This window comes from Somniosus microcephalus, unplaced genomic scaffold (genome assembly GCF_052327205.1).
Source record: "Somniosus microcephalus isolate GS21.2 unplaced genomic scaffold, FLI_Smic_1.0 scaffold151, whole genome shotgun sequence".
NCBI classification, from domain to species: domain Eukaryota; kingdom Metazoa; phylum Chordata; class Chondrichthyes; order Squaliformes; family Somniosidae; genus Somniosus; species Somniosus microcephalus.
The window spans coordinates 246,540-264,048 of record NW_028225338.1 but is presented as its reverse complement, the minus strand read 5'-3'; positions in this window follow the sequence as shown (position 1 = coordinate 264,048).

Genomic DNA, 17,509 nt, shown 5'->3' with positions numbered 1-17,509 from the left:
GTTCCAGGATTTTGATCCAGCGACGATGAAGGATCGGCGATATACCTCTACGTCAGGACAGTGTGTGACTTGGAGTTGAACTTGGAGGTGGTGGTGTTCCCATGTGCATGCTGTCCTTGTCAGTCTATGTGGTAGAGTTTGCAAGTTTGGGAGGTGCTACCGAAGAAACCTTGTCGAGTTGCCCTATTGCATCCTGTAGATTGTACTCACTGCAGCCATGGTACACCAGTGGTGGAGTGAGTGAAAGTTTAAGGTGGTGGTTGGCATGTCAACCAAGCTGGCTGCTTTGTCCTAGATGGTGTTGAGCTTCTTAATTGTTATTGGAGCTGCAGTCATCCAGGCGAGTGGAGAATATTCCATCGCACTCCTTACTTGTGCCTTGTTAAAGCTTGGTCTGTGCCTACGTATTACTTAGTTGCATGTTTTGCTGAGGCTGCGTTTTTAGGAGTTTACCCAGCTTTTCCTAGAAATTCATCTCGGGAGGTTGCGCAAAACGGGTGGTATCTGATTCAGTTCTATCGCAGTCAATATGGCTGAATATCAGGCGCTGCGTATAAGTGGGCTGCCGCTCCGATAGCGCCCGTATTGTATCACCCCCCAGAGAGGAATGTCCAGTTCATTTTTCGGACTTTGCCTCTGTTGTACAATCTTTGTTCATAAGGCAGTATGTAGGTCAATTTTTATCTTTTACCGTGGTATACAGCGTCTTGGCAACTAATCTCTTATCAGCCTTTTTCCCGACCTGGGTTTTTTTCAATTTATGTCCTTGAGTTTTCTAATTCTTTATGGCTCATAGATAGAGACAAGATTCACGTTTCCCTTACTCCCACATCTGCTCTAACAGTAAATCTTCTAACAGAAAGAATGCTGGGACACCTTGACCATTTAAATGATCTTAAATCATTCTAACAATGTGTTAATCGAATCATCTCAGTCAGCTTTCAACAAAGATTTACTTGTCTCTTACCTTGATCACACTCTCTCTCCACCTCTCCCTCGCTATCACTCACCCCTCTCTTTCGCTACCTCCCCCCTCTCTCACTCTCACACACTGTTATATTTTGTGTTGTTTTATACATGTTAGTTTGTTTCCACAGTGCGATACTTGTTCTCTTTTAGGTTATGCAGTTTCTGTTGGGAATTGTACTCATAACAATGTGGATGGCTTTATTTCTGAGTCCGAGATTGGTGGCAGGAGCAGACAGAACACAGTGGTGTCGCGGGCTGTCGGTGAGTTTCTGTCCAATGTCTGCAGTAGAAAATGTTTGGAGGAATTTAAATCTTGTTAGAATATATTGGATGAGATGTTAGACTGTTTGTTGCAATTGTATGCATTGAATTGTAGCGCCTTGCTTTAATATTCTTCTGATTCTCACTATATTATCGGAGGAATCAACTATTCTAAAGGGAATAACATTCCCATTAAAATAGCGAACAAATGGGATGTCAGATGAAAAAGAAATCCGAAGGTAAAGGAAGAAACACTAATATCTGCACCCAGATTCATTTAAAATTGTCATGTGCCGAGATCGTTATTTATTTTTTGATAACGTATTCAACGTTTTATGGTCTGTGAATAATCAGCCAGAAAATTATGCTTCAGAATTTGAGACTGTTGTTATAGTTCACCAGAATGATACTGGGGTTAAACTTATTTCAATATGAGGACGGGTTGCATAGACTAAACTTGTATTCCCTCGCGTATAGAAGATTAAGCGTTCATCCAACTGAGGTGTTTAAGTTGATTAAATGATCAAATCTGGTTGATAGAGAGAAACTACTCCCTCTGGTGGGGGTGTCCAGAACATAACTTTACAATTAGTACTGGGCCATTCAGGGCTGATGTCAGAAAGCACTTCTTCACGTAAAGGTTATTGACAATCCGGTACTGTCTCCCTCCAAACGCTGTGGAGGGTAGGGGTCAATTGAGGATTTCAACACTGAGGCTGCTCGGTTTATGATGCATGAGTTTATTAAGGGTTACAGAACCAAGGCAGGCAGATGAAGTTAAGTTACAGGTCAGCCATAATCGAATTAACTGGTGAAGCAGGCTCGAGGGGCTGAATGAGCTAGGCGTGATTCTGTGTTCCAATAACTATACACAGGCTTTATCATGTGGAATTAATATGACACATTTCTTTCCCAGATTATACTTTGTGGAAAAGAAATCATCTACAGGCCTTTTAAGTGTCTCCACAATGACTCACTATGTAAACACCACAGTTTACACTGGAATGTAAACACCGGAATCCTGCTCTAATTTGAGATTCTGGATGCTGAGCTGATTATGGATATATTGGAAAAGTTACCTTTAACTGGGATTGTTCAGATATGTGGTAACCTGTATAATTGGGTGGGTCTCGAGGATGAAATTGGAGAATTGCAGGGTGGTAAAACAAGCGGTCGTGCATCAGTCACCCAATAGACGTCCGACGTCATTCTCTGCCTTCTGGTTGTATCTGCGATTCGTGGCCCATTATTTTCACTGCAAGGAGAGCATTATATTTATCCAATTCGATTGATTTCATAACCGATAATGCCAGTCTTACCCTCACTGGGGGTAAATTTGGACGTTGTAGGTATTAAAATGATTCGGCACCCAGCTTTAAGATTTGCCACAATTTCTTTTATCCATTAGTTCCAGTTGTAATTCCAGACACTTGCTCTCATTGCACTTTAACTAGGCAAGAGTATTAAGGCCTTGGGACACAAAACGGGCAGATGGAGTTAAGCTAAAGATCAGAAATAATCTAATTGATTGGCGGAACGGTTTCCAGAGGCTGAGTGGCCTTCTCCTGTTCCTATGTTCCTGTCTTCCTAATGATTGTTAGAAGAGATTGTTTATGCCTTTATTTCATTGTTTGTTCATTTGACTCTACTCTGAACCGTGGAGTTTCCAACTGCTCACACTGCTCACTGCGAAACCCAAAACAGAAAAACGATTTCCTCTACAAATTGGATTGAAATAAATTTGTCTTTGATGCCAACTACGTATGCTGCCATAATAGGACAAATTTTATTTTTAGAAAGAAAAGTAAATACTCTTATCTGACAGCTCTTTCAAGAACCAGCACAGACATGAAGGAAAGGCCACTTTGTGTGCTGTAAGATTCTATGATACTGTTATATTGCAATACATCCGGTTCATATGGTATTTGGAACTCATTAATGTCTTTAGATGGATGCTTTGAATTAGTTTCTGCAGCCAGAAAAATAATGGCATTGTGAAGATCTACCAAATTCAGATGTTTTATTAATCTTATGCTTAATCTTCGAAGGTGGCGACCTGTCTGGCGCTGAGTGCATTCAATGTCCTTCTTGGCGTAGCCAATCTGATCCTGTTTTACATTTACATCGAGGTTAGGACCCCGCTGATTCTCTGCCTTCTGGTTGTATCTGCGATTCGTGGCCCATTATTTTCGCACAAGTACAGCATTATATTTATCCAATTCCGTTTGGAAAGGTATTATATAATCTGCACCCACCGCCGCTTCAGACAGTGCATTCCAGATTATAACAACTCGTTGCATATTTTTTGTCCTCACGTCGCCTCTGGTTAATTTTCCAATTAACTTAAATCTGTGTCTCTGGACACCGACCGCTCTGCCACTGCAAACAGTTTCTCCTTATTTTAGCTATCAAATGCCTTCATCATTTTGAAGATCTCTTTCAAAATTCCCCTTAAAATTCTTTGCTCTATGGAGAACAACCCCAGTTTGTCTAATCTATCCACATAACTGAAGTTTTTCATCCGAGGTATCTTTCTATATAATCTCATTTCCACCCTCTCTAAGGCGTTGACATCATTCCGAAAGTTTGGTGACCAGTATTGGCCAGAGTACTCCAGCTGAAGCCTAATCAATGCTTTATACAGGGCTACCATAACACCCTTAATATATCAATAACAGTTTCTAATCTGCTCTCCCTCTGGCCCTGTTATGGTTGATGGCACAATTAAATAATTTCACACGTTAAACAATTGGGATTGCCCTTCACAGTACAACTTTGCATCACTTTCCATTTTCCAGGCACGCACAGACGTAATAAAACCAATCGGCGGACCAGCATGAGAGAGAAGCAGTGAGAAATCCTGTTAAGAGGCTTTCTAAGGCGGGTTTGGGTTTCCATCTTACGTAGTCTAACCAGAATACAGCGTCAATTCAGCGTTTCAATGGGATGAGGGGATATCCTGTGAAGTCATATTTAAAGAAAACAAGCTTTAAGTTAATAAATGTTTAGAGATACAAAACAAACATGCTTAAAATCTCCAAATACGTAACAGAAACATTTATTGCATGGATCATGTGAATTATTTTTTTAATAGAGCAGGTAAGGAGAATCTGATCCCAGTGGCAGAGGGTCGGTAACCAGAGGACACAGATTGAAGATAATTGGGAAAAGAACCAGCGGAGAGATGTGGATAATTCGTTTTTTACACATCGAATTGTTATGATCTGGAATGCACTGCCTGAAAAGGTGGTGGAAGCAGATTCAAAAATAACTTTCAAAAGGGAATTGGATAAATAATTGAATGAAAAAATGCGGGACTATGGGGAAAGGGCAGGGGTGTGTGTCTAATTGGTTATCTCTTTCAAGGAGCAAGCAGTCACAATGGGCCGAATGGCCTATTTCTGTGCTGTATCATTCTATGATTCTATTAACTGGTACTGTGGAGATTAAAGAAATCTTCGGCCTGTTCGTAGATTCTTTGTGCACACACTGCTATAACATTTCCAGTTATGTTTCCATCTGTTCACGTTTGTAACGAGCAGACGTCTTGCTGTAATTGCACCAGCCGGCCTGTGGCGGCGCTGTAGCGCCTGTGTTTTGCGACTGCTCCCTCCTCAGCCTGGAGTGAAGAGAAGTTTCAATGAATTGTTCTTCTAGACTTCCAACACTGCGGTCAGTTTTGATATTGAAAGGCAATGTTTAGACTTGCAAACGGTAACTGCCTAATATTTCCACGCCCTGGTTCATTAATTCCCTCCGCCACATTGAAATATGCTTTCAGCTGAAGACATATTTTTGATGCCCTGTGGGTAGTCGCCTGATATTGAGTCAATGGGACTGATATGAGTCTGCGTAACACTCTTCCCGATTTTCTTTTCCAATGAAGTCAACTGGAGAGGAAAATCGGGAGGAGCAAAAATGGGCTCCAGATGCCCGTTTAGCACTACTCGCAATATTCTTCATTGCCCCAAAATTGGCTCATTTTTACTCTTCGATTTAAGATGCTCCTTGAATTGTGCTGCTGCTGTATATACGGCAGTTCTCGTTGCCTGAAGTAGTGTTATTTCTGATTGCCCTGAACATGTTCTTGCCACTGATCCACAGATATATGGTTCCAGTCTCGTACTCGTTCTCTACCAGCTGGCAATTTTGGAGCTGTTGCTCTCAATTGTCGTTTCCATTTTCGTAGGCAAGGAGTTCAGGAAACATTCCAAAATGCAAGTCAATAAGGTGTGTAATTACAAGGCGAAATAACCAAGCAATTTTATCGGCTCTGCTGAATATTGACTGTAAAAATTCTGAAATTGGTATTCCCCTCCCAAAGATATGGCAATGTGAAATATTGTGCCAGGATTTACTGTCCAGCGGACGAACGGCCACCACCATTCGTTAGACTTGCCTGTGTCTATTTAAATTTCTATGACCTTTTGTACCGCAGGCTGCAGTAAGAGATTCAACGCTGTGGCGCCCTCTACAGGGCATATATGCCCTGCATGAACCGAGCAAGCAACTGTGTATCTCCTTCACCAATCATATTGAATGACTGAAGATTGAACAGTGCAGATTCTGAAGCAAGAAGTGTAAGTTAGAATAGTGTATCCACTGTCAAACCAGGTACTGAAAGCGGAATAAAGAAAGGGAATGACAGATAGCTTTCAGAGACAGAGAAAAGAGACAAAAAGAAAGATAAACTAATTATTATAAATTTAACATTTTTAATATACTCTCCATCAAAAATGTAAATCATAAGGAATGAGACTTCACATTAGTACAAGTTAATTTGGCAGGAATTACAAATTATCACGCTTTTAAAAATGATTCTTAGACTGATATGGGCAATCACTAGCTTCCTGTGGGGATATATGTCCCTCTCTACCGTGCAAGTACAGGAAATTCACGCAGCTCCGCACATTTGAAGGGAGAGCCAGCCAGCAGATGCCATTTTCGAGCAGCTTAGTGAAGAGCGGTGGATCGCGGACAGTAACTGCAGGTTTTCGCGTTGAACTGCACATTTGTGCTGGCTGGAAGTAGCTGTCTGATTTGTGAATAAATAACAGCCTCACCATTGTTGTTAAAGTAAATTCTAGCTCATTATAACGTGTGCCGCGATTCTCATTTATCGAGGAATTTCAAACATTACCAGTAAGAAATCAGCATCATTTACCTCTGCTTGGTGAGTGCTTATTTTCTTATTTTTTATTTATATGTTTATTTATTTACTGTTTTCCAACAATTCTGTTTTAACTCCCAGCCTTCCCATGAGCCTACTGATCAGGACAACCACTCTCAAACACGAATCCCCAAGGTCCAACCTACAACAGCCTGATGCCACCACTGTTATAGAATGGTTTTCAATGGTACAAATGGAGATCTTACAATGGGACACCTACAGATGAAAGTTAATGCAGTGAAGTGTGAATTAATGCATTTTAAAGGAAGAATGAGGAGAGTTTTATATAAACTAAATTGTCCAATCTTCGAGGGAGTGCAGGAACTGAAAGCCCTGGGGTTCAGAGACACAGAACTTTGAAGGTGGCAGAAGAGCTGTTAACAGCATACGGGATCATTTGCTTTGTAAATAGAGGTACAGCGTACAAAAGCATGGTAGCTATGCTAAATCGAAGTAAATTGATGATTAGGCCTCCACTGGAGCATTGTCTCCAATTCTGAACACCACCCTCACCTCTGCTTGCAGTACATTGATGACTGTATCAGTGCCGTTTCCTGCTCTCGCCCTGAACGAGAAAATTTCATTCATTTTGCAGAGGAGATTTATTAGAATGTTAGCAGGGATGAGGGGTTTCAGTTATGTGGGATTATTTTCCTTGGAGCAGTGAAGGATAAGGGGAGCTTTAATAGAGATGTTGAAAATTATGAGCTGTTTTGATAGAATAAATTAGGAGAAACTCTTTCCACTAACAGAAGTAAAAACAGAAAATACTGGAGATACTCAGCAGGTCAGGCAGCATCTGTGAAAAGAGAAACAGAGTTAAAGTTTCAGGTCGACGACCTTTCATCAGATCTTAAAAAAAGCAGGAAATAGAACAGATTTTTAAGCAAGTGTAGGGGCTGGGAAATGGGGGCGGGGACTGCCCTCATAGACCCATCGTTTCAGCTTGTTCTTCCCCCATGTAACATATCACTTGCTATCTCGACTCTATTTTTTCTGCCCTTGTCCAGTCTCTTCGCACTTACATCTGCGACTCATCCGATGCCTTCTGCCACTTTAACAGTTTCCAATATCCTGGCCCCAACCGCCTCCTTTTCACTATGGATGTACAATCCCTCTACACCTCCATCCCCCACCAGGATGATCTGAGGGCGCTCCACTTCTTCTTTGAACAGAGGCCCAACCAATCCCCATCCACCACAACCATCCTCCGCGTGGCTAAACTTTTTCTCACATTGAACAACTTCTTCTTTGACTCCACTCACTTCCTCCAAATCAATGGTGTTCCTGTAAGAACCCGCATGGGTCCTAGCTATGCCTGCCTTTTCGTGGGATATGTGGAATACTCTTTGTTCCAGTCCTACTCGGGTCCCCTCCCTCGCCTCTTTTTCCGTACATTGATGACTGTATCAGTGCTGCTTCCTGCTCTCGCCCTGAACTATATAATTTAATTCACTTTGCTTTCAATTTCCACCCTTCACCCACCTTCACATGGCGCATCTCCAACTCTTCCTTTCCCTTCCTCGACTTCTCCGTCTCCATCTCTGGGGAGAGAGATATAGAAACATAGAAACATAGAAGATAGGAGCAGGAGTAGGACATTCGGCCCCTCGAGCCTGCTCCGCCATTCAACGAGATCATGGCTGATCATCCAAACCCTAGCACCCGGTCCCTACACCGACAGCCATACCACACAAGCCTTTTCCCCGTAACCCCGTAACCCCACGTATTAAATCCCCCCTAACATTAAGGGCCAATTTTTTTATCATGGCCAATCAACCTAACCCGCACATCTTTGGATTTATTGACAAACATTCACTACAAGCCCACTGACTCCCACAGCTACCTGGACTACACTGCCTCCCACCTGCCTCCTTTAAGGACTCTATTGCATTCTCCCAGTTTCTCCTTCTCCGCCGCATCTGCTCTGACGATTCCACCTTCCATACCAGTGCTTCCGACATGTCTTCCTTTTTCCTCAACCGAGGATTCCCCTCTACAGTGGTTGACACGGCCCTTGACCATGTCCGTTCTATCTCCCGCACTTCTGCCCTCACCCCTGCCTCTCCCTCCCGGAACCACGATAGAGTTGCACTTGTCCTCACCTTTCACCCACAAGCCTCCACATTCAACGGGTCATCCTCCGCCATTTTCAGCATCTCCAATGATATCCCACCACCAAATGCATCTTCCCATCACCTCCCCTTTCAGCATTCCATTGGGAACGCTCCCTCTGCAACACCCTCGGCCAGTCCTCTGTCACCCCCAACACCCCTTCCTCCTCGCCTGGCACCATCCCGTGCAAGCACAGGAGATGCAACACAAGCCCTTATACCTCCCCCCCTTCCCAATTTAGTATACTGTATTCGCTGCTTACGATGTGGTCTCATCTACAGTGGGGAGACGAAATGCAGATTGGGTGACTGATTTGCAGAACACCTCCGTTCAGTCAGTAAGGGGGACCCCGAGCTTCCGGTCGCCTGTTACTTTAAATCATCGCTCCATTCCCACTCAGACCTCAGCGTCCTCGGCCTCTTGCATTATTCCACAGAAGCTCAGCGGAAGCTCGAGGAACAGCACCTCATCTTTCGAATAGGCAATTTACAGCCTTCTGGACTCAACATAGAGTTCAACAATTTCAGATGAAAACCTGACCCTATCATATATATATTTGTTATCTACACTTTTTGTTAGTGCCTTCTGTTCTTCTCTCCCACATGGCAGCTGTCTTTCATTTTGCCAGCGCAATTGACATTTCATCCAGAACCATCCTTTGTTTCTTAACCTGTCCCATTTCCATCTCCTTTTGCCTTGAATATCTCTCAATGACTCTTAACCTCTCCTGCCTTCTATCCTATCACAGACCTTCCCTTTTGTTCTTTCATCCCCTGCCCCATTTCCCAGCCCCTACACTTGCTTAAAAATCTGTTCCATTTCCTGCTTTTTTCCAGTTCTGATGAAAGGTCATTGACCGGAAACGTTAACTATGTTTCTCTCTTCACAGATGCTGCCTGACCTGCTGAGTATCTCCAGCATTTTCTGTTTATATTTCAGATTTCCAGCATCCGCAGTCTTTTCTTTTTGTCCAGTGACACAAGAGTCGGTAATCAATGGAAACAGTTTCAATGTAATTAGCAAAAGAGCAAGAGTGGAGATGAGGAGAAATTTTTTTACACAGCGAGTTGTTATGATCTGGAACACACTGCCTGAAAGGACGGTCGAAGCAGATCTAATCGTAACTTTCAAAAGGGAAGTGGATATAAACTTCAACTGGAAATAAATGCAGGGCTATGGGGAAAGAGCAGGAGAGTGGGTATAATTGAATTGCTGTTTCAGAAATTCGGTACAGGTACATTTACCGAATGGCCTCTTTCTGTGTTGTATCATTCTGTGATTCTATGATTCAGCAAGAAAACTATTTGGTGCAGTAGCGTCCAAATCCAATTCATGAATGAGTGACGACAGTTTATTCTATCGATCAACACGTGTGAATCCAGAGGCATTAACTGAAAAACCAGCTCATAAATTAACAGAGTAAAGAGAAATTTGTGACATTTCACAAAAATTACCCTGGAATACAATAGATTCCAGCTCTGATTCTGCAGTGAACCACCTTGTTGCGCTTTGATGCAGTCATGAATGTGCTGCGTAAACGATTGAAATAAACTACCAACGACGCGATTACTTTCTTGACTTTAGACGATCTTGTTTTCTTCCTGCACATCCTGTCAATCCCTCCCCCCCGCCTCACCTTTCACTTCTGATGAGCTTCATTACTTAATGGTGGCGGCGATCAGTCAGGCAATCAGGCGGGTGTCAACTCGACATTCCTCAGATTTTCGGAGAGTGTTCACTCATACCTGGTCCTGGACTTTCTCCCACACAGCCCTCGCACTGGGGTAATTTTAACGTAACAGGCCGGGCGGGAAACTGAAAGGATCGGGTAGAAACCCAGATTGACATCCTCCCCACCCCGCCCCCTCTATATTACTCTCCGTTGTCTTCAATTAGAGTATCTCAGGCGGGGTGCAAAACCCGCGTTCACCCGATTCCCTCAGTTTCCAGACTGCCAGGTTAGGTTAAAATTGACTCCAATCATTTTGTCGTTCCCCATCCCAATGAAGTCTACGCCAGTCTAGAACCTGGGGCATTCCTACTCTGTGTGCCTTAGCAATCAGCTACCTAAAGGGACTGATCTATGGAACAGGAAATGCAAACGTTAGCTGGTGCACGTATTGTGCCCATATCCCTGTATCCAATTTCACGGCTCTGTCACGGGTTATAAGGTACTGTAGCGGATTTCCGGTTCTACACTGAAAGCCTGGGGAGAGGCCTTACACTAAGCAGATGCCTAATTGGAAAATGTTATTTCCATTTTAAGTTGATGAACACCTCAACTAAAGAAGAGGAATGTTAGCGTTTGCATTCTTCCTCTATGATCACATGCGGTGACCTCCAGCTCACAGAGACACAGGAATCTACAGGGAAATGACTGGGCTCTTCAGGCAGGTTGTGGATATGAAACAGTGCTGGGTAATTTAGGAGGAAACTACCAGCGAGTCAACAAAGTTATTCAGAAGGAGCAACATGGCACTGGCGTTCTTTATCAAAGTATCTGACAACACACCAGGTGGGGTAATTTTACCAAACTAGTTGGGCGGTAAACTGGCGGGTTCTGGATTCCCGTTCGTTTTATAAGCCGCCCGAATTTCCTCTCCATTGAAATCAGGTTATGATTAGTGCAGTATTTCTCTCCTATGCTTAGCTGTACAGTATTTGTATTTGTATCGTTAACTCAATCATTTCAAGCAACTTCACCTGTCATTCAGGATAGCAAGGTCAAACCACCATAAAAACTGTACAGAGGGAGTCTATTGTAAATATTACGAATTAATGTGCTAATATCGTAAACAGTAATTTCTAGACTCACAACGCATTATTCAGTTGCACAAACCTATTTCTGTTTCTGTGTGACAGATTATCAGCTAAATATAGGGGCCTAAAACAGGCGTTTAGACACTCAGCCATGCTTTTGCACATCATGCCTGGACTATTTCGATGCTCACCTGGCCGGCCTTCCCCCTTGCACCCTCGGTAAACTTCTGCTCATTCAAACTTCCGCTGCCTGCATTCTAACTCGCGCCAATTGCCGTTCGCAAATCATCCTCTGAACAAGCTTAAATACATTGACTCACGGTCTGGCAATGCCTCGAATTGAGAATGCTCATCCATGTATTCAAATCCCTCCTTAGCCACGCCCTCTCCATCTCTGTAATCTGCTCCAACCCCACAACCCTCCGAGATATGTAGCTCCATTTTTTATGACTCCACCATTGGCGGCCGTTCCTTCAGCTGCAATAGTCATATACCCTGATATAATTTCCCTAAACCTGTAGGGCTCTCTCTCTCCTCCACTAAAGCGCTGCTTATAATTTAACTCTTTGACCAGCCTTTTGGCAACCTGTCCTAATAGCTGCTTATGTGCCTCGGTATCAATTTTTGATGATAATCGCTCCTGTAAAGCGCTTTGGACCATTTTGCTATGTTAAAGGCGCGATGTATATGTAGGATGTTGTTGAGGATAATGTGGATCAGCCGTCCTTCATTAGCACCGTCAGATTTTCGTTACACCTTGTCTACTCTGCGGGAGACATTGATCTAGTGCCAGAAACGATCGCCAAGCTGACCATACTCTCAAAGACGTGAGTACGAAGCTCACTGAAAATTGGGATTCCTGTTTTCTCCAATTAAATTCTCCGAGCTTCAGACACCAATTGTCCGATGTAGCACGGAGGTCGAGACAAAGGAAAATTCGGCTGCACCGAGAGCGAGTCAGCCCTTGGGGAATGGAGGGAGGCAAAAGGTAAGAGGATGAGCCCAGTTCCCAATCCTGCATCATCTGCCTCCACATAAAGGCAAATGAAAAACTGTTTAACTTACCTTCGCTTGGTGGCCTCCCACGGTCCCATTGAAGATCATTACCGACATAGAGAGGACAAATTATAATGGGTAATATGGAAATGGCAGAGACATTGAAAAAATATTTTCTATCTGTCCGCACGGAAGAAGACATAAATAACATTCCCGAAATAGTGGGGAACCACGGGTCTAGCGGGAATGAGGAACTTAAAGAAATTAGTTTTAGTAAATAAATAGATGGGATAAAATAATGGGATGAAATGCCGACAATCCCTTGGACTTTGTGGCTACTACCTAGGGTTTTAATACAGGTGGCCAGAGAGATAGTGGATGCATTGGTTTTTATCTTCCTGAATTTCTTAGATTCAATAACGGTCCTCACCAATTGGAAAGTGTCAAAAGTAACCCAGCTATTCAAGAAAAGAGCAAGAGAGACAATTGGTCACGACAGGCCAGTTATCCTGACAACAGTAGTAGTGAAAATGCTAAACAAATAATTTATTATTTGGGACTTGGAAACAGGGCACTTAGAAAAGCATAATATGATTGGGCATAGTCAACACGGATTTATGAAAGTCAAGCTGTATTTGACAAAACTAGTAGAGTTTCTGGAGGTTGTAACTAACAAGGTAGATAATGGGATAACAGTGGATGTAATATATGGATTTCAAAAAGGCATTCGATATGTTGCCAAATAAACTTTTCTATGCAATATAAGGGCTCATGGGTTTGGGGTAATCTATTAGCATGGATAGAGGATTGGTTAACCGACAGAAAACGGAGAGTAGGAATTAACCAGGTAATTTTCAGATTGGCAGGCTGTAACATGTGGGGTACCGCAAGGATCCGTGCTTGGCCCACAGCTGTTTACAATCTATATCAATGGCTTAAATGAGGGTACGAGTGTAATGTAACCAAGTTTGCTGATGAAACAAAGCTAAGTGGGTACGTAAGTTGTGAGGAAGATGCAAAGAGGCTGCAAATTGATATCGATAGATTAAGTGAGTGGGCAATAGCTTGGCAGATGGCATTCACTGTGGAAAAATCTGAAGTTTTCCACTTTGGTGGGATCAATAGAAAAGCAGAATATTTTTAAATGGTGGGAAATTGGAAAATGTTGATATTCAGAGGGACCTGGGTGCTCTTGTAAACAAATCACGGAAAGTTAACATGAAGGTGCAGCAAGAAAATAGGAAAGCCATTTTTTTTTACCTTCATTACAAAAGGAGTGGAGTAAAAGATTAGAGAAGTCTTACTGCAATTGCATAGGGCCTTGGCGAGACCACACCTTGAGTACTGTGTACAATTTTGATCAGTGCCAGCTGTGGCACAGTTGGTAGCACACTCGCCTCTGAGTCATGAAGGTTGTGGTTTCAAGTCCCAATCCAAGGAACTTGAGCACATAAAGCTAGGCTGACACTCCTGTGGAGTGCTGCACTGTCAGAAGTGCCGTCTTTCAGATGAGACGTTAACCCGAGTTCCCATCTGCCCTGTCAGATGGACTATTTCGAATAAGAGTAAGGGAGTTATTCCCGGTGTATCCCCATTACAAGCACATATCATTGCTGTTATGGGGTCATGCTGAGTATTCCACATTGCAACAGTGACTCAATTTCAAAAGTTCTTCACTGACTGTAAAGCACTTTGAGGCGTCTGGTGGTCATGAATCGGCCCTATATAAATGCAAGTCTTTCTTTCGTTACCTAAGGAAGGATACACTTGCCTTCGATGGGGTGCAACAAAGGTTCCCATGACTGATTCTTGGGATATGTTGCATGTTGTTTCCCCTGGCTGGAGCGTCTAGAACTAGGGGTCACAATATTAGAATATAGGATTAGCCATTTAGGAGTGAGATGAGTAAACATTTCTTCACTCAAACTGTTGTGAATCTTTGGAATGCGCTACCCCAGAGGACTGTGGAAGCTCTTCTGTTGACTGTATTCAAGGCTGAGAGAGATTTTTGGATACTCAGGGAACCAAGGGATTTGGGAATTGTGTTGGAGTTGAGGTAGAAAATCCACCATGACCATATTGATTGGCGGAGCAGGCTCGAAAGTCCGAATAGAGTAATAGAATATAGAACTTTATGGCACAGAAGGAGGTCATTCGACCCATCGTGTGTGTGCCGGCCGAGAAAGTGCCAGACTGCCACACCCCACTTTCCAGCTCCTGGTCCGTAGCCTAGTAGGTTATGGCACTTCAAGTACATATCCAAGTACTTTTAAAATGTGATCAGTGTGTTTGCCTCTACCACTCGTTCAGGCAGTGAGTAACAGACCCCCTCTGGCTGAAAAAGGTTATCGTCATCACCCCTCCAATCCTTCTACCAATTACATTAAATTTATGCCCTCTGGTTATTGACCGCTCTGCTAAATGATATAGGCCCTTCCTATCCAATCTATCTAGGACCCTCGTAATTTCTTATGTCCTCTAGTACATCTACCACTGGTGCTGCAAACCTGCTCACTAATTGTTTCCCAGCAGTAGGTATTACAACAGTGCTAAAAAAGCAGAGTCCTCACCAGTAGTGCTGAAGATGGGTCTCCGTCACTGCAGCAAGAGTGGGGCCTCGAACAGGAATAGAATCAGCTATAGCAGTGGAAGAGCATTGTCACGTCTCCTGTTACTGTAGGCACCGTATTACCAGAGGAGCACGGTCCCATCCAGTGTATGTGTAGGGGTACCACAAGTACCATAGAAGCAGGATCACCGCTGGTGTAAGTGAACGGAACCACTGGTAAAGCACGACTACGTTCACCACTAGTGCAAGTGTAGGGGTACTGCTGGTACCAGAGGAGGACGGTCAGCTCTAGTGTAAATGTACGTTGCCACTAATACCAGAAGAGCACTGCCACTACCAGCGGAAGTGTATGTACACCACTATTACAGGAGGAGGACTGTCACACCTAGTATACGTGTAGGGTATTACTAGTATCGAAGACGTACTGGTCTCCTATAGTTTACATTTACCATTAGACCCAGACGAGCATTGTCACCTCTTATATAAGTATAGGATTACCACTATTACAAGAGGAACATGGCCACCTCTAGTGTATGTGTAGGGGTAGCTCGCGTACCAGAGGAGCACGGCCAGATCCTGTGTAATTGTAGGTTACCACTAATAGCAGAAGATCACTGTCACTACCATTGTAAGTGTGGGGTTACCACTACTACTGGAGAAACACGGTCAAGTCCAGTGTATGTGTAAGGGCACCACTCGTACAGTAGAAGCAGGCGCACTGCTGGTGTAAGTGTGGGGAACCACTTTAACAGAACGTTCACGTCCAGCACTAGTCTACGTGCAGGGGTCTCGCTAGTACAGGAGGAGCAACATCACCTCGAGTATTTGTGTAGTGTACCACTAGTACTGAAGGAGCACTGTCTCCTCTAGTGTAAATGCAGGTGAACCACTAGTACAAGGGGAGCACGATCTCATCTAGTTTATGTTTAGGCTACCAATATTACCGGAGAAGCTTGGTCACCTCGAGTTTAGGTGTAGGGTATCCACAAATACAGGAGGAGCACTCTCACCTCTAGTGTAAGTGTTCGTTTACGACAACTACCAGAGGAACATGGTTAACTTTAATGCCATATGACTGCAGTCATAACCAATACCACAAGATTTGGGTAACCGCCTGTTCTGGAGGGGTTGGAGCCATTAAGAGTAATCAAGGTTAGGGCCAGGACGTGTAGTGCTGCCTTCACTGCTCCTGTAGTGATAGGGGCCGCAGCAGTTCTGGGAGATTGACCTCGCTAATTGTAAAGAATGCTAACAGATGCATGACTTTATTAAACTATCTAATAACAATTTGTACGATTTATTTTAATCTGACGTGTCAGACAATAAAAACTTGCTTGAGTCCATTTGTTAAAAGACTGTAATTAATGCTAATTAAGATTTAACCTGATTGACTCCCTGGAGGATTGATTTGTGGATAAATATCGGTTCCCTCCCATTGCCTCAGCCGTGCGCCCGTCAAAGTCCTTTAACTCCGACAGAATTCATCCATTCTCACAAAAAATGGGGCAACTATAGATGCTGCTGATAAAATAGATTTACTACCCCATTCTCGCAGCTTTCTTTATACCCGGTGAGCCATGTTAACTTGTTTGTTGTTAATCGGCGTTAACTGTAACCACGTACACGCAACATGTTTGATAAGGTAACTTTTTCTTCCAGGTGTCAGCATTACACAGTAGGCAGATACCGGAACCAACTTGTGAATCACGTGCTCTGTGTAATCCGATAACCTCACTAGTGTTACTCTGTTCTTTGAAGTTCCAACACAAGGATTTAGCGGATTTCTAGACAGTCTTTTCACCCCGTGCAGAGTGAGTGCTGCAGCAGCTCATTAAACTGTGTGGGTGGGTTTCCCAGGTAATGGCTCCAATATTAATCCTGTTCTCACACTGCTCCGTGTTGATAATCACACTGAATGGAGTAAAATGCTCTCAACAGGTATCTCCATATCTATTTCAATCAGATACTGGAACATTATTTCTCTCCTCTCTCTTTCTTACAGCGAACTTGATGACAATTGTGATTCTCTCCCGAGGAAACTGCGGCCTTTGCAAGTGTATCTCTGGCTACATGGTGGCCATGGCAACAGCAGATCTAATGGTTATGATCATCAATGTAATAGTGTATCATGTTTTATGTTATCACTTTCCATTTTCATTCCTGTCCCAGGCTCCCGTGTGTAAGTTAATTCTATACATGACTGCTGTCGCCCTCGATTTGTATGTTTGGTTCACTGTCTCCTTCACATTTCTTCGATTTGCAGTTATCCGCTGCCAGACGTTTAAAGTAAAGTATTGTACCAAGAGAATTGCGGCCGCGGTTATAACAGCGTTCACGGTCCTAATCTTTTTAAAGGTCATTCGCATTTTTTTTGCTTTTGCCGTAATAGTGTGTTTTTTTCCTTACCTCTAGGTGTAGCCTACCTCTGGCTTCACAGCGCCTGGGGCATTTGCCTTGCATTAACTTTAATTGTCTTGTTAAATTATTTGACAATCAGATATATTTCAGTGGCTGGCAGAGCCCGCAGGGGACTCCGGGGAAACAGGGGTGAGAATCAGAGAGATACAGAGACAGAGAACCGAAGGAAATCCATCAATTTACTCCTCACTACATCGGGCAGTTTTGTTCTGTAGTGGTTGAGAGCTGCCGTGACTTTGGTAACTACCAGA